Source organism: Eretmochelys imbricata, chromosome 28 (assembly GCF_965152235.1).
Source record: "Eretmochelys imbricata isolate rEreImb1 chromosome 28, rEreImb1.hap1, whole genome shotgun sequence".
Lineage (NCBI taxonomy): Eukaryota > Metazoa > Chordata > Testudines > Cheloniidae > Eretmochelys > Eretmochelys imbricata.
In genome coordinates this window covers 5718223-5744903 of record NC_135599.1, presented here as the reverse complement: position 1 = coordinate 5744903, position 26681 = coordinate 5718223, and the positions used below count along the sequence as shown (strand labels likewise).

Sequence of the window (26681 nt, the reverse complement as noted above, 5' to 3'; positions counted from 1 at the left end):
GGTCATGTGACTTCAGGAATGAAGGACTCAAAAAACCAAGTCTGCAGAGAAGAGAGATTGTGGCTATTGCACATGGGGATGGGGGGAGCAACTCTCCAGGTCTCAAGGATTTTCACCAGCAACCGAGGCCATCGTCCCATGCACAGTTCAATCCGGAGCAGTGAGGAGTTGTGTCATCTGTAATCCTGGCTGAGTTTCAATGCTCTGCTGCTGGAGCTCCCTTGTCTGGATTCCCCCAGCCACCATTCAAGGTCTGTGTGATCAGTAACCCTGGACCAGCCGCTCTGACCCCAGCAGCCTGCTTCTTACACCCCAAGCACATTCTGGTCTGGGTGGAGAAGGCTCAGGGTTTGAGAGAAGGCCAGGGGTAGGAAGCTTCTGTTCGTTATGCTGGACCTAACCCCCCGTTTTACTTGTGCAAACAGGAGATATTTGACACTGTGCGATTCTGCTCCTGTGCTCTCTTCCCACAGCGTTCAGCAGCAGGGGAGGGTCCCTGGTCGTGTGTGTGTCACTGGCATGCTGGGGTGATGCTGGAACAGGACAGAGCAGAGGTGGGATTGTGGGGGTGGCGTGAACCTCATCTCTTCCGTTCCCCTTCCAAGAACCGAGGGGACAGGAACCCTTACCCAGCGAGGTCACAGTCTCACAGGTCTCCTGCATGACATCTCTGGAGAGGGCTCTCTGAGCGGGGTCCAGCAGAGCCCACTCTTCCCTGGTGACATACACAGCCACCTCCTCGAAGGTCACCGGCCCCTGAAAGAGCCAGAGCCCCACACTCAGGACCTGCTGCCCCACACACAGCCCCACTATTCGTGAGGGAGAGGAGCCAATCAAACGGAAACTCTGGGTGAACCGCAGCCAACAGAGTCCCACCCCCACCCCGCTCAGAGCACCCAGGAAACACCAGGGAGAGGGGGCGAAGAGACACCCCTCCTCTCTCCCAGCAGATCCATCACACACCTACTAGACACAGACTGATACCGGAGATGCTGCCCCGAGCAGGGTCTAGGGAGAGATCTCTTGTAGGAAGCCCAACACCCTCCTCCTTGTGAAAAGAAAAGGAGGACTTGTGGCACCTTGAAGACTATCCAATTTATTTGAGCATAAGCTTTTGTGAGCTACAGCTCACTTCATCGGATGCAAACTGTGGAAAGTGTAGAAGATCTTTTTATATACACACAAATCATGAAAAAAATACCTCCTCCCACCCCACTCTCCTGATGGTAATAGCTTATCTAAAGTCATCACTCTCCTTACAATGTGTATGATAATCAAGGTGGCCCATTTCCAGCACAAATCCAGGGTTTAACAAGAACGTCGGGGGGGGGGCGAGCAGGAAAAAACAAGGGGAAATGGGTTACCTTGCATCATGACTTAGCCACTCCCAGAGCTGGATATGAAGCAGGGGAATCTCACCTAAGCCTGACTGGTGGCTTCCCCCTTCGTATTTCAAGGCACCCGCTGGTTAGTTGGGTCAGGCTCCAGCACTAGGAGTCTGATCCTTTTTCCCAGCCCCATCTATGTGGGTTATTTTCTGTTCACCAGATTGGAGCATTTCCACCTCCGAACCTCATGGGTCTCTTCCTAGAATCTAGGCCACTTATTAAACAACTCCCAGCAGGTCTGCCACCCCCTGGCCTCCTCCCTTTCTCCACCCTGTGCATTTCCTGCCCCGCTCCAACCTCCAAACCAGACGGTGCAAACCTTCCCCTCTCTCGTGTATTTGCTGTCCCTCTCCCTCCTGCAGGAACAGATCAGAACACCCCACAATAATCCCTACCTGAGCTGGCTCCTCTGCAGCCATGTCACTCCCTTGTCCCATGGGAGGACGGGAGGAACCGGAAAGAAACATGAGCGTCGTTCTGCAACCAGGCCGGGCAAGAAGGGCTGTTGTGGAAGTTTAGGAACGGGCATTAGTTCATTTCACATCACGCTTCCCCCAGGCTCTTTCCCTGCAGAGCGAGATCCGAGATTCTGCCGTGCTGAGAAAATGCTCAGTCTCTGGATTACAGCAGAGACCTGGCCCCTCCTGCCAGGCTAAGCCCACAGACACACTTTGAACCTCCTTTCTCCCTCCCGCATTCCAAAACAAAGTCTCTGAACGCAATCCTAGAAAAAAGCAGAACCAAAGGAGTCCCTTTCGAGGATTCCCTCTGACACTGACCCCACGGCAGCCACACCCCAGCAGGAGGGACATGGAGTCAGGAACTGGGTTTTCCTCTCTCTCATCCTCGTCTTGTCCACAGGAAAGTGATTCTCCCCACACTGCAGTAATACATCTGTCTGGGCAGATTAAAGAGCTGGAAATCTCTTTCAAAACTCTTTTATCCCACGGACCCTGTCAGTCTCTCTATCTCCTTTTCCCTGTGCCCTCTCCATGCCTGTCTGCTAGGAAACTCTCATTCCTGGGTTGTTTGCTCCCCCATGGCTGGATTTGCTCCTGCAAATGGCAGGAGAAATGGGGTGGGGGGCTGTTTGTGTAGAGTCATTTTATAGTCCTTCACTGCCTGCCTGGGATTTCCCCATTGCCTGCCTAGGACCCCCACCTGCCCTCCACCAGGATCTGCCAGCCCATTTGCCTCGGACCCCCTCCTCCGGCCAGCAGGACCCCCTGACGCTTTACAGGAGGACCCCTCACTCTGCGCCAGGGACCGCCCCACCACAGCGCTGTGCACTGGGCATGGCAATGGTCCCAGGAGCCAGCTGGGCAATCCCAGATAGAGCCCCTGGCACAGCACCAGGCAGCGTCTAATCCCCTGCCCCACCTGCCCAAGAGACCCTCACCCCCACTGGTCTGCAGCCAACAGGCCCCCAGCAAGACCCACCTCCAGGACCCATAGCCTTAGGGCTGGGCACATCAGAACTACCCCCCGAAACCCCAAACCCTCCAGAAACCACCAACCTGACTAGGGCTCCCCCTGCCCAGCCACCCAGAGGCCTCCCCCTACCACAATGCCCCTTCAGCTCTCGCTGCAATCTCCCCACACAGACATGCACCCCCCCAGCAACAGTGTTCCCTCACAGTGTCTGACAAGTGGATAGAAAGTTATCACCACCCCCTGCTGGCCAGTCACACAGGCAGAGGGAGCCTGGGGGGACGCCTCTTTAACAGGAGAAGGGAAGCCATGGAGGGCCAAAATGAGGAAGACATTTCCATACTCTGTCACTAGCAAATAATGGCCACCGTGGATCCACCCCAGAGTTGGCTACAGCTTTGCACTGCGGGAAGCCCCACCTCATGGAGACCCTTTCTAATGGGGTTTGGGATATTTCTGGACCACGCTGCACTCAGAGGGACCTCCTCATCCCGTGCCAGCTGGAGAAAAGAAAAGGGTCCAGCCAACTCTCCTGTTACCAACTGGGAACCACCCATCCCCCAAACAGGGGGAGGCCCCTGGCTTTGATGGGTATTGAATATATGGCTAGTCTCTTTTATCAGCAAACATTTTTAACAGAGAGAAAGGAGGGAACAAATGATTCTCAAAGCAGAGGGAAAGATGTTCCTTGTTGCAGGGGGGTTAATTTCCCAACCAGGATGGAGAAGGATTCAGGGCGACAGGTTCCCCCCAAGGAAGGACAAGTTGCTAGGATTTAGAGACATGGGGAACAGCCCCAAACTCAAGAGGATTTTTAATTGACATTTGATAATGACATCGTAAGAGGGAAACCTGAGATTTGAGAGCAGTGTTCAGAAATGAAAGAGAAAGGGTGGAAATCTGAGGGATTTTCGATCCATTTATGCAAATTATAGAGAGGAAAGTGGAAAATGAGAGGGATTTTATAGCAGTTGTTGATAGGAGGTTGTCACGGAGTCCCTGGGCGATGCTCTGGAACTGCTCCCCATGAAGCTGGGCAGGACTCTGGGGCAGTCGCCTTTCTGGGAGCAGCCTGTCTTCAGGACACACAGCTCACACAGCTTCCCCCTTCCTGGGTCTGACCTAGGACCATTCAGCCTCCTCTGCCCCTCCGTGCACTTCCCACAGAGAGTCCGCTCAGGCAGGGCTCCTGGGGAAGCCAGAGGTCCTGCCCCCCAACTCCGCAGTCAGACGTGACTCTCAGCCAGCCAGTAAAATAGAAGGTTTATTAGATGACAGGAACATGGTCTAAAACAGAGCTTGCAAGTGCAGAGAACAGGACCCCTCAGCTGAAGCCATTTTGTGGGGGGCAGTGAGACAGACAACCACGTCTGCCCTTCACTCCATGTCCCAGCCAGCCCCAAACTGAAACTCCCTCCAGCCTCTCCTCCTCTGGGCTTTGTTCCTTTCCGGGGCCAGGAGGTCACCTGATTCCTTTGTTCTCCAACCCTTTAGCTCTCACCTTGCAGGGGGGAAGGGCCCAGGCCATCAGTGGCCAGGAAACAGGGTGTTGGCCATTCTCTGTGTCCAGACTCCTGCACACACATGCCCTCTAGGGCTCTGCAATGATCATACACCCTTATCCCACCCCCTAGATACTTAAGAATTTCATAGGGGAAACTGAGGCACCCCCACACTATTCAGAGGAAACATTAAGAACAGTCCCACTTCGTCACAGAGGTAAAAGCTGAGTGTATTTCCCACCACTATTTGGTCAATGAATAGAGCGGAAATGGGCAACGTTGGCAAACGTTTTAGATCCATATTCAGGAATCTGAAAAAAGGTGTCAATCTGAGATTTTCGTCGTAATTTATAATTACAGAGACAGGGAAAGCTCTCAGGGGCATATTCAATTAGAAGTAGACAACTAGAGTAAAAGTGGGGCAAACTTTTTAATCAATCTTTGAGACGTACAGAGAAAACTTGTCACAAACTATGCAACTGAGAACATGGGATAAACGCCAAGACCGGGGGGGATTTTATGTGGCTATTAAAGAACTAGCTGGAAAAGGGGGACCGTTTGTCATATAAAATCCAGCCTGTCCAATACATAAAGAGAAAGTGATGGTCCCGTCCCCGCCCCCCGCCCCCGTTCACCTGGGCAGCAGGGAGCCCTCTGAGGGGCTGACTGGAGGGGGCGGGGGGGGAGCTGGAGCGATCCCTGGGGGAGGGGAGGGGGCGGTAGTGGGAAATGGGCAGGTGGGGGCTGGGGGCAACGGTGCTGCAGTTGGGGGGCAGCAAGTGGGACTGGGAAGCCGGGATCGGGGGCAGCCCCATGGGGGACACGTCCCCTCCCTTCCCCGCCCTGGCAGAGACCCGGCGTCTCCTCCCACCCCCACGCCGGGGCAGCCAGGTTGGGGGATGGCTCCGGGCTCCAACTTCCCACCGACACCGGGACAAATCGCTGCGGATAAAACGGGGGGGGGGGGGGAGGAAAATCCCGCCCCCGCCACGGGAGGGGAGTTTCAATGGACATGTGAGGAGGAGGGAGAGACGGGGGGGATCAGGGGAGACGAGAGAGCGGATCAGTGGGGGGTGGGGGGGAAGTTTACAACCACGTGGGAGCTACCGAGAGGGAAAAGGGGAAAACTGGGGGGCATTTGTGCCCGTGGGGGGGGGAAGGGGATCCAATTAACTCCCCCGCCGCCCCCCACTTCCCCCCCGGGAATTTCCTGGCTGCACAGAGACAGTTCAATCCCCACCCCCCGCAACTCCGGCTTCTCCTCCCAACACCCCCTAATAGACCCCGCCCGCCGGGCCCCATTCTCTGCCCCCCCCAATCCCAGCCGTGCCGGGGGCAGAGAGTCACTTTCCTGCCCCCCCACCAGCGCTCCCCCCCCGCGGGGTCTCCCACTCACCGGGTCGGGGGCGGGCAGAGCCAGGGGCTGGTCCCAGCTGGAGAAAGCCCCCCCCGGCCGAGCACGGGGGGTTAATGACGGGCCCCCCCACCACAGACCCCGGAGGGAGCCGCAGCTGCTCCCCCTACAGATCCGACACGAGGCAGCGCCTGGTCTGCTCCAAGCCCCGCCCCCAGGCGCTGCCCCGCCCCCGGTTTGCTCCAGGCAACGGCCCCCGGGCGCTGCCTCGTGTCGGGTCTCTCGGAGGTGCAGCTGCGGCTCCCCTCCGTGGTCTGTGCTGGGGGGCCCGTCATTAACCCCCCCGTGCCCGGCCGGGGGGGGCTTTCTCCAGCTGGGACCAGCCTCTGGCTCTGCCCGCCCCCGACCCGGTGAGTGGGAGACCCCGGGGGGAGGAGCGCTGGTGGGGGGGCAGGAAAGTGACTCTCTGCCCCCGGCACGGCTGGGATTGGGGGGGGCAGAGACTGGGGCCAGGCGGGCGGGGTCTATTAGGGGGTGTTGGGAGGAGAAGCCGGAGTTGCGGGGGGTGGGGATTGAACTGTCTCTGTGCAGCCAGGAAATTCCCGGGGCAGGGAAGGGAGGGGACGTGTCCCCCATGGGGCTGCCCCCGATCCCCGCTTCCGAGTCCCACTTGCTGCCCCCAACTGCCGCACCGTTGCCCCCAGCCCCCACCTGCCCCCCACCTGCCCATCCCCCACTGCCGCCCCCTCCCCTCCCCCAGGGAGCCCTCCAGCTCCCCCCCCCCGCCCCCTCCAGTCAGCCCCTCAGAGGGCTCCCTGCTGCCCAGGTGAACGGGGGCGGGGGGGACGGGACGGGACCATCACTCTCTGTTTATGTATTGGACAGGCTGAATTTTATATGACAAACGGTCCCCCTTTTCCAGCTAGTTCTTTAATAGCCACATAAAAGCCCCCCCGGTCTTGGCGTTTATCCCATGTTCTCAGTTGCGTAGTTTGTGACACGTTTTCTCTGTACGTCTCAAAGATTGATTAAAAAGTTTGCCCCACTTTTACTCTAGTTGTCTACTTCTAATTGAATATGCCCCTGAGAGCTTTCCCTGTCTCTGTAATTATAAATTATGACGAAAATCTCAGATTTACACCTTTCCTCAGATTCCTGAATATGGATGTAAAACGTTTGCCAACGTTGCCCATTTCCGCTCTATTCATTGACCAAATAGTGGTGGGAAATACACTCAGCTTTGACCTCTGTGACGAAGTGGGACTGTTCTTAATGTTTCCTCTGAATAGTGTGAGGGTGCCTCAGTTTCCCCTATGAAGTTCTTAAATATCTAGGGGGTGGGATAAGGGTGTATGATCATTGCATAGCCCTAGAGGGCATGTGTGTGCAGGAGTCTGGACACAGAGAATGGCCAACACCCTGTTTCCTGGCCACTGATGGCCTGGGCCCTTCCCCCCTGCAAGGTGAGAGCTAAAGGGTTGGAGAACAAAGGAATCAGGTGACCTCCTGGCCCCGGAAAGGAACAAAGCCCAGAGGAGGAGGGGCTGGAGGGAGTTTCAGTTTGGGGCTGGCTGGGACATGGAGTGAAGGGCAGACGTGGTTGTCTGGCTCACTGCCCCCCCCCCGAAAATGGCCCCAGCTGAGGGGTCCTGTTCTCTGCACCTGCAAGCTCTGTTTTAGACCATGTTTCTGTCATCTAATAAAAGTTCTATTTTACTGGCTGGCTGAGAGTCACGTCTGACTGCGGAGTTGGGGTGCAGGACCCTCTGGCTTCCCCAGGAGCCCTGCCTGAGCCGACTCGCTGTGGGAAGTGCACGGAGGGGCAGAGGCGTGTGAATGGTCCGAGGTCAGACCCAGGAAGGTGGAAGCTGTGTGAGCTGTGTGTCCTGAAGGCAGGCTGCTCACAGAAAGGAAAGGAGTACTTGTGGCACCTTAGAGACTAACCAATTTATTTGAGCATGAGCTTTCGTGAGCTACAGCTCACTTCATCGGATGCATACCGTGGAAACTGCAGCAGACTTTATATATACACAGAGAGTATGAAACAATACCTCCTCCCACCCCACTGTCCTGCTGGTAATAGCTTATCTAAAGTGATCATCATTTGGGCCATTTCCAGCACAAATCCAGGTTTTCTCACCCTCCACCCCCCCCCACAAATTCACTCTCCTGCTGGTGATAGCCCATCCAAAGTGACAACTCTCTTCACAATGTGCATGATAATCAAGTTGGGCCATTTCCTGCAGAAATCCAGGTTCTCTCACCCCCTCACCCCTTGAGGAATTCCACCATGATTTCAACAATTTCCATCCCACCATCAACCTCAGCCTGGTCCAGTCCACACAAGAGATCCATTTCCTGTACACTACAGTGCTAATAAACAATGGTCACATAAACACCACCCTATACCGGAAACCTACTGACCGCTATTCCTACCTGCATGCCTCCAGCTTTCACCCTGACCACACCACACGATCCATTGTCTACAGGCAAGCTCTGCGATACAACCGCATTTGCTCCAACCCCTCAGACAGAGACAGACACCTACAAGATCTCTACCAAGCATTCTTACAACTACAGTACCCACCTGCGGAAGTAAAGAAACAGATTGATAGAGCCAGAAGAGTTCCCAGAAGTTACCTACTACAGGACAGGCTTAACAAAGAAAATAACAGAACGCCACTAGCCGTCACCTTCAGCCCCCAACTAAAACCCCTCCAACGCATTATTAAGGATCTACAACCTATCCTAAAGGATGACCCAACGCTCTCACAAATCTTGGGAGACAGGCCAGTCCTTGCCTACAGACAGCCCCGCAACCTGAAGCAAATACTCACCAACAACCACATACCACACAACAGAACCACTAACCCAGGAACTTATCCTTTCAACAAAGCCCGTTGCCAACTGTGCCCACATATCTATTCAGGGGACACCATCACAGGGCCTAATAACATCAGCCACACTATCAGAGGCTCGTTCACCTGCACATCCACCAATGTGATATATGCCATTATGTGCCAGCAATGCCCCTCTGCCATTTACATTGGTCAAACTGGACAGTCTCTACGTAAAAGAATAAATGGACACAAATCAGATGTCAAGAATTATAACATTCATAAACCAGTCGGAGAACACTTCAATCTCTCTGGTCACGCAATCACAGACATGAAGGTCGCTATCTTAAAACAAAAAACTTCAAATCCAGACTCCAGCGAGAAACTGCTGAATTGGAATTCATTTGCAAATTGGATACTATTAATTTAGGCTTAAATAGAGACTGGGAGTGGCTAAGTCATTATGCAAGGTAGCCTATTTCCCCTTGTTTTTTCCTACCCCCCCCCCCCCAGATGTTCTGGTTTAACTTGGATTTAAACTTGGAGAGTGGTCAGTTTGGATGAGCTATTACCAGCAGGAGAGTGAGTTTGTGTGTGTATGGGGGTGGGGGGGTGAGAAAACCTGGATTTGTGCTGGAAATGGCCCACCTTGGTTATCATGCACATTGTAGGGAGAGTGGTCACTTTGGATGAGCTATTACCAGCAGGAGAGTGAGTTTGTGTGTGTGGTTTTTGGGAGGGGGGTGAGGGGGTGAGAGAACCTGGATTTGTGCAGGAAATGGCCCAACTTGATTATCATGCACATTGTGAAGAGAGTTGTCACTTTGGATGGGCTATCACCAGCAGGAGAGTGAATTTGTGTGGGGGGGTGGAGGGTGAGAAAACCTGGATTTGTGCTGGAAATGGCCCAACTTGATGATCACTCTAGATAAGCTATTACCAGCAGGACAGTGGGGTGGGAGGAGGTATTGTTTCATATTCTCTGTGTATATATAAAGTCTGCTGCAGTTTCCACGGTATGCATCCGATGAAGTGAGCTGTAGCTCACGAAAGCTCATGCTCAAATAAATTGGTTAGTCTCTAAGGTGCCACAAGTACTCCTTTTCTTTTTGCTAATAAAGACGAACACGGCTGTTACTCTGAAACCTGCTCCCAGAAAGGAGACTTCCCCAGAGTCCTGCCTGGCTTCATGGGGAGCAGTTCCAGAGCATCGCCCAGGGACTCCGTGACAACCTCCTATCAACAAGTGCTATAAAATCCCTCTCATTTTCCACTTTCCTCTCTATAATTTGCATAAATGGATCCAAAATCCCTCAGATTTCCACCCTTTCTCTTTCATTTCTGAACACTGATCTCAAATCTCAGGTTTCCTTCTTACGATGTCATTATCAAATGTCAATTAAAAATCCTCTTGGGTTTGGGGCTGTTCCCCATGTCTGTAAATCCCAGCAACTTGTCCTTCCTTGGGGGGAACCTGTCGCCCTGAGTCCTTCTCCATCCTGGTTGGGAAATTAATCCCCCTGCAACAATGATCATCTTTCCCTCTCCTTTGAGAATCCTTTGTTCCCTCCTTTCTCTCTGTTAAAAATGTTTGCTGATAAAAGAGACTAGCCATATATTCAATACCCATCAAAGCCAGGGGCCTCCCCCTGTTTGGGGGATGGGTGGTTCCCAGTTGGTAACAGGAGAGTTGGCTGGACCCTTTTCTTTTCTCCAGCTGGCACGGGATGAGGAGGTCCCTCTGAGTGCAGCGTGGGTCCAGAAGTATCCCAAACCCCATGACAAAGAGTCTCCGTGAGGGGGGGCTTCCCACAGTGCAAAGCTGTAGCCAACTCTGGGGTGGATCCATGGTGGCCATTATTTGCTAGTGACAGAGTATGGAAATGTCTTACTTATTTTGGCCCTCCATGGCTTCCCTTCTCCTTTTAAAGAGGCGTCCCCCCGGGCTCCCTCTGCCTGTGTGACTGGCCAGCAGGGGGTGGTGATAACTTTCTGTCCACTTGTCAGACACTGTGAGGGAACACTGTTGCTGGGGGAGGCAGGTGTCTGTGTGGGGAGATTGCAGCAGGAGCTGAAGGGACATTGTGGTAGGGGGAGGCGTCTGGGTGGCTGGGCAGGGGGGACCCTAGCCAGGATGGTGGTTTCTGGAGGGTTTGGGGTTTCGGGGGGTAGTTCTGATGGGCCCAGCCCTAAGGCTATGGGTCCTGGAGGTGGGTCTTGCTGGGGGCCTGTTGGCTGCAGACCAGTGGGGGTGGGGGTCTCTTGGGCAGGTGGGGCAGGGGATTAGACGCTGCCTGGTGCTGTGCCAGGGGCTCTGTCTGGGATTGCCCAGCTGGCTCCTGGGACCATTGCCATGCCCAGTGCACAGAGCTGTGGTGGGGCGGTCCCTGGCGCAGAGTGAGGGGTCCTCCTGTAAAGCGTCAGGGGGTCCTGCTGGGAGGAGGAGGGGGTCCCAGGCAAATGTCCTGGCAGATCCTGGTGGAGGGCAGGTGGGCGTCCTAGGCAGGCAATGGGGAAATCCCAGGCAGGCAGTGAAGGACTATAAAATGACTCTACACAAACAGCCTCCCACCCCATTTCTCCTGCCATTTGCAGGAGCAAATCCAGCCATGGGGGAGCAAACAACCCAGGAATGAGAGTTTCCTAGCAGACAGGCATGGAGAGGGCACAGGGAAAAGGAGATAGAGAGACTGACAGGGTCCGTGGGATAAGAGTTTTGAAAGAGATTTCCAGCTCTCTCATCTGCCCAGACAGATGTATTACTGCAGTGTGGGGAGAATCACTTTCCTGTGGACAAGATGAGGATGAGAGAGAGGAAAACCCAGTTCCTGACTCCATGTCCCTCCTGCTGGGGTGTGGCTGCCGTGGGGTCAGTGTCAGAGGGAATCCTCGAAAGGGACTCCTTTGGTTCTGCTTTTTTCTAGGATTGCGTTCAGAGACTTTGTTTTGGGATGCGGGAGGGAGAAAGGAGTTTAAAAGTGTGTCTGTGGGCTTAGCCTGGCAGGAGGGGCCAGGTCTCTGCTGTAATCCAGAGATTGAGCATTTTCTCAGCACGGCAGAATCTCGGATCTCGCTCTGCAAGGAAAGAGCCTGGGGGAAGCGTGATGTGAAATGAACTAATGCCCGTTCCCAAACCTCCACAACGGCCCTTCTCGCCCGATCAGGCTGCAGAACGACGCTCACGTTTCGTTCCGGTTCCTCCCGTCCTCCCATGGGACAAGGGAGCGACATGGCTGCAGGGGGGCCAGCTCAGGTAGGGATTATTGGGGGGGTTCTGATTTGTTCCTGCAGGAGGGAGAGGGACAGCAAATACACGGGAGAGGGGAAGGTTTGCACCGTCTGGTTTGGAGGTTGGAGCGGGGCAGGAAATGCACAGGGTGGAGAAAGGGAGGAGACCAGGGGGTGGCAGACCTGCTGGGAGTTGTTTAATAAGTGGCCTAGATTCTTGGAACAGACCCATGAGTTTCGGAGGTGGAAATGCTCCAATTTGGTGAACAGAAAATAAGCCACGTAGATGGGGCTGGGAAAAAGGACCAGACTCGTAGTGCTGGAGCCTGACCCAACTAACCAGTGGGTGCCTTGAAATATGAAGGGGGAAGCCACCAGTCAGGCTTAGGGGAGATTCTCCTGCCTCATATCCAGCTCCTCACAAGCAGGAGGGTGTTGGGCTTCCTACAAGAGATCTCTCCCTAGACCCTGCTTGGGGCAGCATCTCCGGTATCAGTCTGTGTCTAGTAGGTGTGTGATGGATCTGCTGGGAGAGAGGAGGGGTGTCTCTTCGCCCCCTCCCCCTGGTGTTTCCTGGGTGCTCTGAGCGGGGTGGGGGTGGGACTCTGTTGGCTGCGGTCCACCCAGAGTTTCCGTTTGATTGGCTCCTCTCCCCCACAAATAGTGGGGCTGTGAGTGGGGCAGCAGGTCCTGAGTGGGGGGCTCTTGCTCTTTCAGGGGCTGGTGACCTTCGAGGAGGTGGCTGTGTATTACACCAGGGAAGAGTGGGCTCTGCTGGACCCCGCTCAGAGAGCCCTCTCCAGAGACGTCATGCAGGAGACCTGTGAGACTGTGACCTCGCTGGGTAAGGGTTCCTGTCCCCTCGGTTCTTGGACGGGGAACGGAAGAGATGAGGTTCACGCCACCCCCACAATGCCACCTCTGCTCTGTCCTGTTCCAGCATCACCCCAGCATGCCAGTGACACACACACGACCAGAGACCCTCCCCTGCTGCTGAACGCTGTGGGAAGAGAGCACAGGAGCAGAATCGCACAGTGTCAAATATCTCCTGTTTGCACAAGTAAAACGGGGGGTTAGGTCCAGCATAACAAACAGAAGCTTCCTACCCTTGGCCTTCTCTCAAACCCTGAGCCTTCTCCACCCAGACCAGAATGTGCTTGGGGTGTAAGAAGCAGGCTGCTGGGGTCAGAGCGGCTGGTCCAGGGTTACTGATCACACAGACCTTGAATGGTGGCTGGGGGAATCCAGACAAGGGAGCTCCAGCAGCAGAGCATTGAAACTCAGCCAGGATTACAGATGACACAACTCCTCACTGCTCCGGATTGCCCCGTGCATGGGACGATGGCCTCGGTTGCTGGTGAAAATCCTTGAGACCTGGAGAGTTGCTCCCCCCATCCCCATGTGCAATAGCCACAATCTCTCTTCTCTGCAGACTTGGTTTTTTGAGTCCTTCATTCCTGAAGTCACATGACCCCGATTCTTATTTTTCACATTCTGCTTTTCTAGACTATTTAGAGTCTGTTGCTTCTGAATGATAGTTTCTAATTTCCCAGTGTTCTCCACACCCAGGGATTTTCCTACTCCCTCCCATTGCACTGGACTCACTAGGTTCCCTGGTATTTAAGAACGGCCACACTGGGACAGACCAAAGGTCCATCTAGCCCAGTGTCCTGTCTTCCGACAGTGACCAGCGCCAGGTGTCCCAGAGGGAATGAACAGAACAGGGAATCATGAAGTGATTCATCTCCTGTCACCCATTCACAGCTTATGACAAACAGAAGTTAGGGACACCATCCCTGCCGATCCTGGCTAATAACCAGTCATGGACCTGTCCTCAATAGATTTCTCATGGTGTTTTTTTTTTTTTTTTTTTTTTTGTAACCCTATTCTAATCTTGGCCTTCACAACGTCCTCTGGCAAGGAGTTCCCCAGGTTGACTGTGCGTTGTTTGAAGAAATACTTCCTTTTGTTTCTTATAAACCTGCTGCCTATTAATTTGATTGGGTGATTCCTAGTCCTTGTGTTCTGAGAAGGAGTAAATAACACTTCCTTCTTTACTTTCTCCACAGCAGACATGCTTTTATAGACCTCTCTCATATGCCCTCTTGTCTCTTTTCCAAGCTGAAAAGTCCCAGTCTTACATATCTCTCCTCATACAGAAGCTGTTTCATACTCCTAGTCCAGGTTTTTTTTGCCCTTTTCTGAACCTTTTCCAATTGTAATGTATCTTTTTTGAGATGGGCCGACCACATCTGCACACAATATTCAAGATGTGGGCGTACCATGGATTTATATAGAGGCAAGTTATGTACTGTCTTATTATCTATCCCTTTCTTAATGATTCCCAACACCCTGTTCGCTTTTTGACTGCCTCTGCACCCTGAGTGGATGTTTTCAGAGAACTATCGACAATGACTCCAAGATCCCTCTCTTGAGTGGAAACAGCTAATGTAGACCCCATCATTTTATATGTATAATTGGGATTATGCTTTCCAATGGGCTGCACTAGGTGCTATCCTGACATCTAGGACTGCTGAGATCCTGCATTCAGTGATATCCCTGCCCTTCCTGTTCCCTTTCTCCACTGAACCCCACCAGCCCATTCTTAGCAGCTTCCCCAGGACTCTCTCTCATTGTGTCTGGACCTCTCTCTCTCTGCAAGAAGCAGTTCCAGGGAGACTTGTCCTCTGTCTGGAGTCTTCAACTTCTGGGACATGGATTTACTTTCTCTGTGTTTTAGGAGATGCTTTGAAATTGAGTGTCTGTGACATTAACCACAGTGCAATCTTGACTGGTTGAACAGCTGTTTCCCCTCAGTTGCCCAAGCTGGGGTGGCTTTTACACTGCTTTACTGTGAGAACAGCCACTCCTGGGCAGTTAACACCCAGTCTCCAGCATGTAACTCGCTGCCAGCTACACAGTATTGAGCGCTGTTAGTCAGCGACTCACGAATTACAGTGCACCACAGGAGAAGCCCAGAAAATTCTCTGGTCCCGGACTTTTGTGCATCTTTCACTGTCCAGCACACTACTGAACGACGCAAGGTCATATGAAGTCTGTCATTTCATCAGTGGAAAATGACATGTGCCAGCCTTGTTATCCCAAATGGATTTTCCAACACACTTTAGTCCCAACACACTGGTTAGATGAAACAATAAAATGAGATGGCTAAGTACCGGCAAAAAACCATATTAATTGACTACAGGTAATGAGGTATAAAAGCCAGAATTGTTTACAAAAGAAATGCAAGATAAAACCCAAACTAACATCTAAGTTAACAAGCTAAAACGGATACAAAGCAAATGTTTCTCTCACCCTATCCAGAGACAGGCTGGCTGTCCTTTCAGCCAGAAGTCCCCCTAATTCGCCCCTGCTGCCAAGTTCAGTTTCTTCAGGAGCTGTCATGAGCAGAGGAAAAGGGGGAGAGAGAGAGTCTCAAGCATTTTCCTCCCCTCTTTTTATAATTCAGTCCTTTGTATGACAAACAACTTCAGTTCTCAGCTGAGTCATGGTGACCGGCTGTCTGTTGTAGATATGAGCTTCAAGTGGTCCCTGTGAAGGAATGTAAAAGTCTTCTTCACACCTTCCCCCTCCTGAAGAATGGCAATTTGACATATTTTAACAGGAGGATAATATTCTATAGATTATGCATTTTCAAATGATACCTCAAACAAGCCATACTATGTAAATAATTGATCATAGTTTTCTAGAAGAGTGAACATAGGGGTTGTGACAGGGTCAGGCCAGATGGCTAAGTAGGTCCCTTTCCCTTGGGTAAAGTAACAGAACAATCAGGAACCTTCTGGAGACCAGTAAGACAGGCTGATTAGAACACCTGCAACCAATCAAGAAGCTACTTGAATCAATTGAGGCAGGCTAATCAGGGCACCTGGGTTTTAAAAAGGAGCTCACTTCAGTTAGTGAGGTGTGTGTGAGGAGCAGGGAGCAAGGGGCATGAGGAGCTGAGAGTGAGAACATGGACTGTTGGAGGACTGAGGAGTACAAGCATTATCAGACACCAGGAGGAAGGTCCTATGGTGAGGATAAAGAAGGGGTTGGGAGGAGGCCATGGGGAAGTAGCCCAGGGAGTTGTCGCTGTCGCAGAGCTGTTCCAGGAGGCAGTCTAGACAGGTGCATTCCACAGGGCCCTGGGCTGGAGCCGGGAGTAGAGGGCGGGCCCGGGTTCCCCCCAAATCCTCCCAACTCCTGGTCAGACCCAGGAGTCGTCAACCTGGACTGTGGGTTCAGAAAAATGGCCAAGCTGAGGGCTGCCGTGAAGCTCCAAGGTGAGCAAATCCGCCAATAAGCGCAAGACCCACCAAGGTAGAGCAGGAACTTTGTCACAGGGGACAGACTGTGCCTGTCTGTGTGTGTTCCCAGCAGATATGTGGGTATTTCAATCCCTCATAAGCAGAGTGCTCAGCATCTTCAGGGACCCAGGGAGCTGGTCCTGGGAATTCACTGGTTTACTAGGTGTGACACTGTAGGGAATTGTGAGACTCTTTAATAATAATAATAATAAAATACCAATATGATGAAATTGCAATGAATCATGCTAGATATGCCATGTAAGGTGTCAGTGAAAATGCTATGATTTTCCAAGTATGATCATTTTGTTTCTATGTTTTGTACCACCTTTGTGTTGTGAGTTATAGACATGTAGGGTATATCTGTATTTCCAGACTTGTGCAGTGTTTCTGGGTGACACCCCCGGACAGACTGGCATCAGCACTGCCGAGCCTCTTCACTGGCCTGTCAAGGGTCATCAGCTGTACAATGAGCCCATGAAAAGAACCAAGGGGATACACCTATTGAGTCAGCAAGACATGCAGGGGTATGCCTGTGTACTGAGAACTCCAGGGCTTTTCCATGCCATGTGCTGTGAAGCTTGTGTTTGGGACACAGGAAGTACAAGCCACAAGGCAAAGGGAATAGAAAGGGCAGCTGCATCATCTTCATTTTCTCTTCAATCCCTCTTCCTACCTCTGGAGCAACTTCTCTGCAAACTGAAGCCTTGAACAAAGGACTGAATGACCCATCCAAGCTGTGGATGTGTTCCAGACGGACTTTCAAGCCAGGAACTCACCAATACTGTGAAGAACCCGATATATAGATTTCTGAATGTATCTGACCTTTGCTTCTTTCCTTTAGTTTAGAGGCTAAAGGATTGGCTGGCAGCCTGGTATTTTGGGTAAGATCCAAACCTTTTTTTTAAGGTCAGGCTTGACAAAGCCCTGGCTGGGATGATTTAATTGGGGATTGGTCCTGCTTTGAGCAGGGGGTTGGACTAGATGACCTCCTGAGGTCCCTTCCAAGCCTGAGATTCTATGATTCAAACCTGTGCTGACCTGGTAATATGGCTGACCCTTTGGGGTCAGAACATTGTGTTTCTGTGACCAGAATTTTTAAATAAGCTCTCACTGTACCGAACATAGGTGCTGATTGGGAGTCAGAGAACTGGAATGCAATAAAGGGGGCTGTGTTCTCTTTTGCTGCTTCTCAATAACCAGTGTGGGGGATCAGAAGCAGAGTTTGTGAGTGGTCGGTGATTTTAACTTCAGTGTTAGCCATCAGTTCTGGGAGCATCTGCTCTCCCTTTTTTAGCCTGCCCTGACCTTAGCGTTTTCAGTCAGGACTCCCCAAGGCACACCAGGTCACACTAAGCACTGAAGTTAAATTAATAGAATGTTTTGTTTTTTTTATGACAAAGTCTTATGCAATCACCTGAACTCCTTTGTTTTCTTTCATCTGAGCAGGGTTTCCCATTTCCAAACCTGATGTGTTTTCCCAGCTGGAACAAGGGGAAGAGCCATGGGTCTCAGAGCTCCAGGGTTCAGAGGAAAGACAGACCCTGAGAGCTCCCTGCAATGGTGAGGAAACATGAAACCAACTCAGAATCTGTAAGTGCCTGAAGGAAACCTATGGGATGCCCTACGAAGCCCTTGGGAGGTCACTCAGTTCATTATTATCCCTAGCAGGGGTCATAACCTCAGGGTAACTGTAGCTCATGGCTTCCTGTAGATCCTAGCAGACATCAGGCAGTAGCTTCCTCCCTTCCCCCCATGAATTTGATGGGATGTGAAGGCTGAATTGATCCCCTCCTCTCTCCCATTTAGGAGAAGTGTTTGGAGGAGTTCAGTTCCTGTTTTTATTTGACCTCTCTCCAGCACTTTTTTTCCTACATCAGACTCGCTATGCCTGGAGATGAAAGTGTCAAAAACCTGGAAGGGGAATTCAGATGGATCCCAAGCACCGTGTGATCATTTGGAGTTTAAATCCCAGGTTCCATCAATTGGTAAAGCCACTTCTGGCAAGGGGGCTGTTTTGTCCCCCATTATGGGGGATGCTAGGTTACTAAAAAATTTTAAATAACCTAACTAATTCTATGGCATGGGGAATGGTCCCCTTCATGATGCAGATGTTGAGGAAATAGAAGTGGGTTTTTTATTGAATTTATCCTTTGTAGGTGCTAAAAACAAGTGTATGAAATGAAATCAGTGTTGGAAATCTAATAGCTGCAGAAAAATAGCTAGTTTTGAATAGAAACTCCAGCTCTGATAACTAACAGGCCTGTATCCAGTCCCTTGCCTGGATTTGTGCCACCAAATTAAAGAAAAGCTGGGCATGTTTCAGGAAGCCATTCCTCACTAACACTGCTGAGATTTTGAGTGCTTTTGTAAAGGATTCTACTTCAGAGAAGTGTACATATACCCTAACCAAGGCCAAGGATTTGGAAAGAACTGGGGTTGAATGAGTACACGCTCCGTTCTTGGTTTCCATCCCAGTAAAAGAAGCTATGGTGACCAAAGACCCAAGGAAAATTGTTTGTTTGTACAACTCACTGATTACAGATCCAAAGCATGCCAGGGTTAGATTGAGAACAATCATCCTTCACCATTTGGATCCAAAGAGAGAGAGTGCTTCATAGGACATTCCCTCCTCGTGGATTCCAAACTGGGTGCCTGATTGGGTAATGTCAAAGTCAGATTCAGGACTCACATAATTTGTCAGACCACTCTGTTTATTAGCAAAGCACTTTGCCAATGGACCCAGATATGTGAGCCCCCTGCAAAGGCTCAAGCTAACTTGTTTATACAGATAAGCCAATTGAACATAAGAGACAAAATGAAGCAGCAACTGACAAATATACATACATATCTTACTTGCATACTAATGTTTACCAATTTCCCAGCTCAGTAGGAGCTCTAAGTTAATTAGTTTGAGGACCCATTGTCTCACACTCCTTAATGTTTCTCTTCTTGACAACTATATTTCAACAAACCCTTCAAGTAGCATTTCTTTAATGAATTCTAATTTCAATATAATTCATTCTATTTTCACAGAAACCAGGACTTTCAGGCTGTGGAAATGATGGTAACCAATGAGGCAAGGAACGTGTCCGGTTCCAATTTCAGACTTCCAGATACTCGCATGTTGAGTCCTGATTCTCTGGTTTTGTGTCTGATGCTCCGGCTTCACAATAAAGCTGATGTTGGCACAGCTGCCCCAATGTAGCTGCACTGGTGTAGCATGCTATTACAGATGCTCTAAGCCAATGGGAGAGATCTCTCCCGTCGGACTTCATTAGTCCAGCCCCCTCAAGCTATATGTCCTGCTGACGTAGCGCTATCTACACAGGGCGTTAGGGCTGTGTAACTACATTGCTCAACTCTGGATTTTTCACACCCCTGAGCAATATAGTTATACCGATAAATGCCTTTAGTGTAGGACAGTTTTCTCTTGTGTTTTATGCATTTACATCCCTTCTCCTCTACCTCCTCCTACTTTGAAAGATTAAAAAGTGTGAAAAGAGAGATTTTTTTTTTCCTCGTGATGCAAACATTCCCACATAGGAGACCCCTTCCACCAACACACATGGCAGAAGAACCAGCGATATATGAACTCAGAGAATTGGTTGGGACCTACGTTGGGACAAACCAGAACTAGAGCCAGGGTTTGGTTGTTGGCAACGGGGATTAAAAGAAAATGAACTCATATGACAAGAATTTGAGCTCTTTGAATATGTTATTGTTTCCAATGAAAATGAATTTATTGGTTAAAGAGTAGGAGATTAATTGTGTGATAATCTGAATCACTTTTTAAAACAAAATGTCTCCTTTTTCATTTTGTTAGTCATACAGGAAGTGACAGGTGATCTTGAAAAGTTAATTTGCTTTAATTTACCCCCGTAGTGTAAAGAGTTCTGGTAGAAAACCTCACTCCAATGGTTGGGGTGGAAGAATGTGTGTGAGAGTGTATAAGTGAATAGTGGCCCAGTATAGATTTTAAATTTTTGTGTTTCAAATAGAACTTATTTTGCTTAGTTTCAAAGTCTATTTCTAGTGAAAGCAAAATTATTCGAAGAGACAATTTGTAGAAGTTTTTACAAGTTCTTACACTTAGACTGTAAGGATCACTGACTTCCCCACTTCTCTAATTTGCAAAGGAAAGTCATCTGTCGTAGGATGTGTTCAGCAGGTAGGAAAGTTGCAGTCCTCAACCACCAAGGAAAAGGCTGAAGTCCATTACCTTTTAGGTCAATAAGCCATCTAAAGTCTGGTCTATGCTGAAAAGCAATGTTGACGTAGCCACCTCTCTCAGGGGTGTGAAAAGTCCACTCCACTGAGAGAAGAAGTTAATGTGCCCTCAGCCCCAGTGTACACAGTGTTAGGTTGTCAGAAGAATACTTCCAGTGTGTGAAGTATAGACAGAGCCTGAGACAGACTGATCCCCTATGGGAAGTGAGTCATGACATGAATTCCAATTTTGACCCATTTCCCTATATGTGAGAGAGGTACTAGTATGGAGGGCTGAGCCAGCTGTCCGATCGCCTGGTTCCTCAACTGTAGCTACAGCTCTTAGTACCCATCCACCCAAAGACTGAGAGAAATGGAGAGTTGCAACCATTGTTATTTTAGTATCTTATTGTTCCTTTCTCTGTTTTTTGTGCTGGTCTTTCTATTATATCAGGGTGTGAGGGTATAGCTCAGTTCATGTTGTGACAAAGCTCTGTCCTTGTCTCTATGGGTCCCACGTTTCCTGGTGGATTTTGCTAGCCTCAGAGGCTCGCTGTGACCCTCCACATAGCCCTTCTCTCTCTCTAGAGGCAAGGGCCACAGCTTACTGAGCCATCATAAGCCAGCAAGAGAGGTGAGGAGAAGCAACCCCGCCTCGCACAATCTCTGTTTCCCAGTATCCATGATTAATCAGGGAGGGGAGGGGAGGGGGGAGCCCAGGCCCGCCCTCTACTCTGGGCTCCAGCCCAGGGACCCTAATAGTAGCAGCTATGGTAGCTGACTTTTGGGAAATAGGACGTGTACAATTCCCTGGGCCGCTTCCCCACAGCAGCCCCCACTCAGTATCTCCTTCGCTGTTACCTCAGGGCCTCCTTCCTTGCATCTGATGTGGATTTGTACTGCTTGGTTCCTCCAACAGCACGGCTTCCTCCTACAGATCCTGACACATGGGCCTCACTGACGAACTGGGAGGCTTTTCACTAGTTGCAGCCAGGCCTTGATGGGCTTCAGGTGTTCCAATCAACCTAGCTATCTCCACTGCTTTCTAGAAGGATCTTAATTGGCCCAAGGTGTCTTGATTAACCTGAAACAACTGCCGTTTGGTTACCATGGTACCAAGGATTTGTTTAGTCTGGGGCTGAAATACCTGTTCCTCACTACTTAACTATAGCCGTCTTGCCTTGCCCCGTCGCAATGTGTGACAAAAGCTTATTGGTGCCAATTGGCAAAGGGGTCACTGTCATTCACAAGCAACTCCTGTCTCAGACCTGACAAATTCACCACACCTAGGACCCAGAGCAGGGGTGGTGGAATCTTCCAAACAGTGGGGGGGCCACCGGTGTCCGAACTGTGACACCCCATGACACCCCTTTCCCCCCAGCCCTCACTCACCCCGCCACTTCTCCCTGAGGCCACAATCTCACACCGCCCCTTCTCCCTGATGCCACCCCTCCCCCGGAGGCCACACCCACAGAACGCCTCTTCCCCCGAGGCTCCACCTTGTTCCCCCCTCCGTCGTCCGTTCTTAGGGCTGCTAAAAAGTGCTGGGCCCATGGCCCTCTAAACCCCCCTCGTCCTGCACCCTGACACACAGCCAGGGAGGCAGCAGTGTGTGTGAGTGTGTGTAGGTGACAGAGACTGCTGGGCTGTGCTGAGCCAGTGCGAGAAGTGGGGGCTGATGTCGGGGCTGTCCCGCTCTCCCTGACTCAGGACTGGGGTGTCCCCCTCCCCCTGACTCAGGACTGGGGTGTCCCGCTCTCCCTGACTCAGGACTGGGGTGTCCCCGCTCCCCCTGACTCAGGACTGGGGTGTCCCCCTCCCCCTGACTCAGGACTGGGGTGTCCCGCTCCCCCTGACTCAGGACTGGTTGCTTCCAGCAGCTGTCTGAACTTAGGGACAGCGTGCCAACACACTCACTCTTCCACAACACACACGCTCCCCGAACACACACACTGTCGGTCCCCAACACACACACACTCTCTGCCCACCATGCCCACGGCAGCTGAAAAGCAGCTGGCAATCGAGTCGGATGCCCACGGAACAATGGGATAGAGAAACCTGCCTCGTGTGGCTGCCCACGAGGCATTGCAAACCCTTCCCAAAGCACCCTGCGGCCAGTTGCACAGTGGGATAGCGACCCACAATGCACTGCTCTCTGTGGCGATCCAAGAGCTGCTAGCCTGGATGCGCTCCGGTGACACAAGCAGCCTAGTGTGGACATGCAACAGCGGCTTAATTAAAACGCTTTAACTAAAGCAGCATAACTCTGCCGTGTAGATGTAGCCTGGCTCCCACTGGGGTCAAGGATGCTCAGGCACTGAAACTAAAGAACCGCAACTTCCTCCGTAGTTAAGGAGTCCACCACCTTAACCACTCAGCCACAACTACTTGCTTTATAGAGCGCTCTCACGACCCTCTAGTTCTGTTCTCACTGAGTGATCGTTTCCAATTGTTTCCTCAGACCAGCGTCCACAACACACTCACTGCTGTGCTGTTGTGTAAGTGTGCCCAGGGCTGAACAAGAATTCCTGCTCGTTTCCCTTCTGGCTGGAGCATGAGGAGAGTGTGTTTGTGGCCAGTGATGTTGCTGTAGATTGTTGTAAAATTCCTGCCTCAATAATTCAGACAGTCCCTTTCCCGTCATATCCCCAGTACATCAGTGACTGTAATAGCAGGGGGCAGGTTTTCTGTGGGGCACAGAGCTTTGTCAGGGGGTTGTTGTCTCCTTCCTTTCCTCACCCTGGAGGAAACTCAGCTTTTCATTCCATCTTTAATGTGTCATGGAATAACAACAGCAGCATGAAGAAAGAGGCGGGCAGGGTGGGCCTCAGGGGAGGGGCACAGAGGTGCAAGTGGTGGGCAGGGCAGGACGGAGAGGCACGGGTGGCAGGCTGGGTGGGTCTCATGGGTAGGGCTGAGAGGTGGGAGCGGCGGCCATGGTGGGTCTCAGGGGAGGGGTCAGAGAGGTGTGGGTGGCGGACAGACCTTGGGGTAGGGGGCGGAGAGGAATGAGCAGCCGGCAAGGAGGCCTCGGGGAGAGAGGAGCGAGTGAAAGGTGGACCAGCAGGCCTCAGCCGAAGAGGCAGAGTGGGGTGGGAAGAAGTCCTCCTGTTAACCCAGTGCTATCTACACCGGGATTAGGCTGATATAACTGCATTGCTCAGGGAAGGTAAAATTTTTAACACCCCAAAGTAATGTTGACACTGACTTAATTTTGTAGGATAGACCTGTCCAAAGAATCACACACACACCTTGGGAGTAAAACTTCACCCGCTTCTCTGCTTTACAGAATCGAAACACAAGAAACGCTTGTTAGGGCCCAGTGCGGGTTGGCAGGGAGTCAGGTGTGGGCAGACACCATACGTTAGCCAGAGGAAAGCACCACGGATTAGCTGGTTTAAGGCACCTGTCTTCTAAACAGGAGATCCTAAGTTCAACTCCCAGTAGTGGCTTTTGAGGCACCTGGTAATGGCTGCTATCAGAAGACAAATAACAGAGTTAGATGGACCTTTGGTCTAGCCCAGTGTAGCTGTTCTTGTTGTTTAAGTTACACTCAGAGGCACGGATAATAGAGTGACTGAAAGTTTGGGTGTTAAGAGCTGATAGGTCAGTGTTCCAGTCCCCTCGCAGATGACCCCCTCCTTCTGGGACAAGGGCAGGTCCGAGCTCTCACACCAAGTGGCTCATTGGGGCTGCCAGAATCTGTGGGCGGCTCACTCAGTTTACGCCGAGGGTTGAGTCCTGCTTTGTGCACCGTGTCTGAGAATGAAAATCCTTACTGAATGAGGGAGGCAACCTAGTGACAGAGGAGGTGGAAAAAGCTAATGTACACAATGCTTTTTTTGCCTCTGTCTTCACAAACAAGGTCAGCTCCCAGACTACTGCACGGGGCAGCACAGCATGGGGAGGAGGTGACCAGCCCTCTGTGGAGAAAGAGGTGGTTCGGGACTATTTAGAAAAGCTGGACGTGCACAAGTCCATGGGGCCGGACGAGTTGCATCCGAGAGTGCTAAAGGAACTGGCGGCTGTGATCGCCGAGCCATTGGCCATTATCTTTGAAAACTCGTGGCGAATGGGGGAAGGTGGGTGCTTTAATCGCTGTGCAGACATAACGTTAGGATACGTCTACAGTGCAATGAATCACCCACAGCTGGCCAGTGTCACATTAATCAGGATCGTGCGGCTTGGGCTGTAAAGTTGCAGTGTACAAATACAAAGAAACAAGAGCAAAAACCGGTTGCCTTTATAGCTAGATAGCTATAGATACATGGCAAATAGCAACAAGAATCAGCGTAGAGCTGGATCTAAAAAAATGAAAAATTAATCTTTGCTCTACAGATAATAACTACTGATAAATGGTAATATAAAAAAGGACCTCAAATTCCTTCGTAATTTGATGGTTCTTGGAACTTCCAGGCATATTGGCTAGAATTTTCGAGACACAGATTGTCAGAAAAACATAACACGCTGAGTGCTCCACCTGAAACAAAAGCAAATACTGTTGCCTGGATAGATAGATACATTGCAAAGAGCAACAAGAATCAACGTCGAGCTGAATCTGCAAAACAGAAAGATTAATCTTGCAATACAAATAATAAAATGTATTAATTATTATTAATTATTTATATTTATTTTATTTTATTATGTCACAAAGGACCATGAATTCCTTCATACTTTTATCATCCTCAGGATGTTGCTGTGAATTCAGAGACATGATTGTTTTCTGGAGCAGCCGTTGCAGTTTCAAAAGGAAATTCAGGCAGAAAATGAAGCAGGGAGGGTTGTGATGGGGTGCATGAAAGGAGAAGAGGCTTGTTCCTCTTGAGTTTTCTTTCCATTGCTCTCATGATCCTGATGGAGGAAGCGGAAGCTTAATTTGAGTTTCTCCCCACTCCCCTCCTACTGTCGGCAGTGTGCGTCTTCACCAGGAGTGCTTCCACCGAATGAAGAGGGGCAGTGTTGGGGGGCCTGAGAAACGGGGCTCTTCACTCATTTGCTCGTTTGCTCGCCACACTACTGTTAGCCGACGGCCAAGGATGTTTCTTGAGGTGCCAGCTATGCCCGTTTATACCATCCGTTATTTTAACCGCTAGGACGCACTGTCCCTTCGCGGCGGGCAGCCCGGGCTAGGCTGACGGATGCCCCAAGGTCCTAACCACCCGTGACTTTAACTGCTGGAGCTCAGAGCTCCTTCGCAGCGGGCAGTCAATACTGACTGACAGGTGCCCCAATGGCAGCACTAAGAGCCTCTCCCCCCCCGTGACTTTAACTGCTAGAGCTCAGAGCTCCTTCGCAGCGGGCCGCCAGGATTGACTGACAGGTGCCCCAAGAGTTTGCCCCGTGGAGGCGGCACAACTCAAGGCTAGGCTCTTAGTACTCTCACCTCATGGCCAGGCTTTAGAGCCAAAACGGCTGAGGTTCTTTCATTGTGTTGGCTGCTTTGCAGTAAACCAGAGAAAACAAGTCAGGCTTATGCACAAATGGTTACCAAAATTTATTAAGCTAGATTCTAATCATGTGGTTACAAAATTGCTAGTGCCTACTTATTTAAATGTCGAGATGTTACACACACGAACAAGTTACAAAACTGAAGCCTCAATCCCAAAGAAAGAAAACAAAGTATAGAGCTCTATTTCAAAATATGTGTACACTAAAGATAGGAGATCAGGTGTGGGTGCTTCTTACCCTCCTTGCATCTCTCGATTCCAGCGGTGCCAAGCCAGGATCGGTCACTCAATTCCGCGGAAAGACGAATAAGGGACAAGGCTTAGGGACCCTCTTAGCTGCAGAAGCCTTGGGAGGCTGTCACTTATCTGACCAGCAGATAGATAGTGAAAAGCACTCCAAAATCATGGTGCTGTAGGTCCCCTACTTATACCTCTGTACTCCTTTATTCTCTTTCTCCTTTCTTATGCCAAATTGAGGCTGGTCTGTCTGGGTGACGCCAGCTTTCGCAAGAGTAGTTTACACTTCAAAGGAAAGAAACAATAAGTATCGACTACTGGACATTTCTTTTATCAGGGTAAATATTTTCCCACCTAGGATGTTGGGGTGTGTGCATCACGCTATTTAGCAGGGGCTAAGAGTCATGTCTGTCACAGGGCCTCTGCCTGGTGTGAGCTTAATCCTTGTATCTGTTCCCAGAGGCACATTGTAGCAGCACACCTGTGCTTTTCACAGCTTCAAAGGCTGTGCTGGAATATATGTTAAGTGCCCTATTCCGGCTTCCTCCTGTGTTTCCAGCAATGCTGGTCTGAGGGCGTGGGGGGGGCTGGCTGTCTGGCTACAGACCCCCACCTGCCCTCCACCAGGATCTCCCAGGCCATTTACCTGGGACCCCCTCCTCCGGCCAGCAGGACCCGCTGACGCTTTACAGGAGGACCCCTTACTCTGCGCCAGGGACCGCCCCACCACAGCGCTGTGCA

The 26681-nt window shown here is 51.0% G+C and overlaps 1 long non-coding RNA gene across 2 annotated transcripts; it reads left to right on the top strand.

Moving 5' to 3' along the window:
- The first annotated feature begins 16705 nt into the window (after positions 1-16705).
- Positions 16706-19790, top strand: LOC144258342 (uncharacterized). 2 transcript variants are annotated; one of them, XR_013344678.1, is made up of 4 exons: positions 16706-16931; positions 17497-17610; positions 17857-18035; positions 19084-19790. It is a non-coding gene; the product is annotated as an uncharacterized LOC144258342 (long non-coding RNA). The 2 variants fall into 2 exon arrangements; XR_013344679.1 differs by lacking the exon at positions 17857-18035 and having other exon boundaries at positions 17497-17640; positions 19084-19788.
- Positions 19791-26681: the final 6891 nt, after the last annotated feature.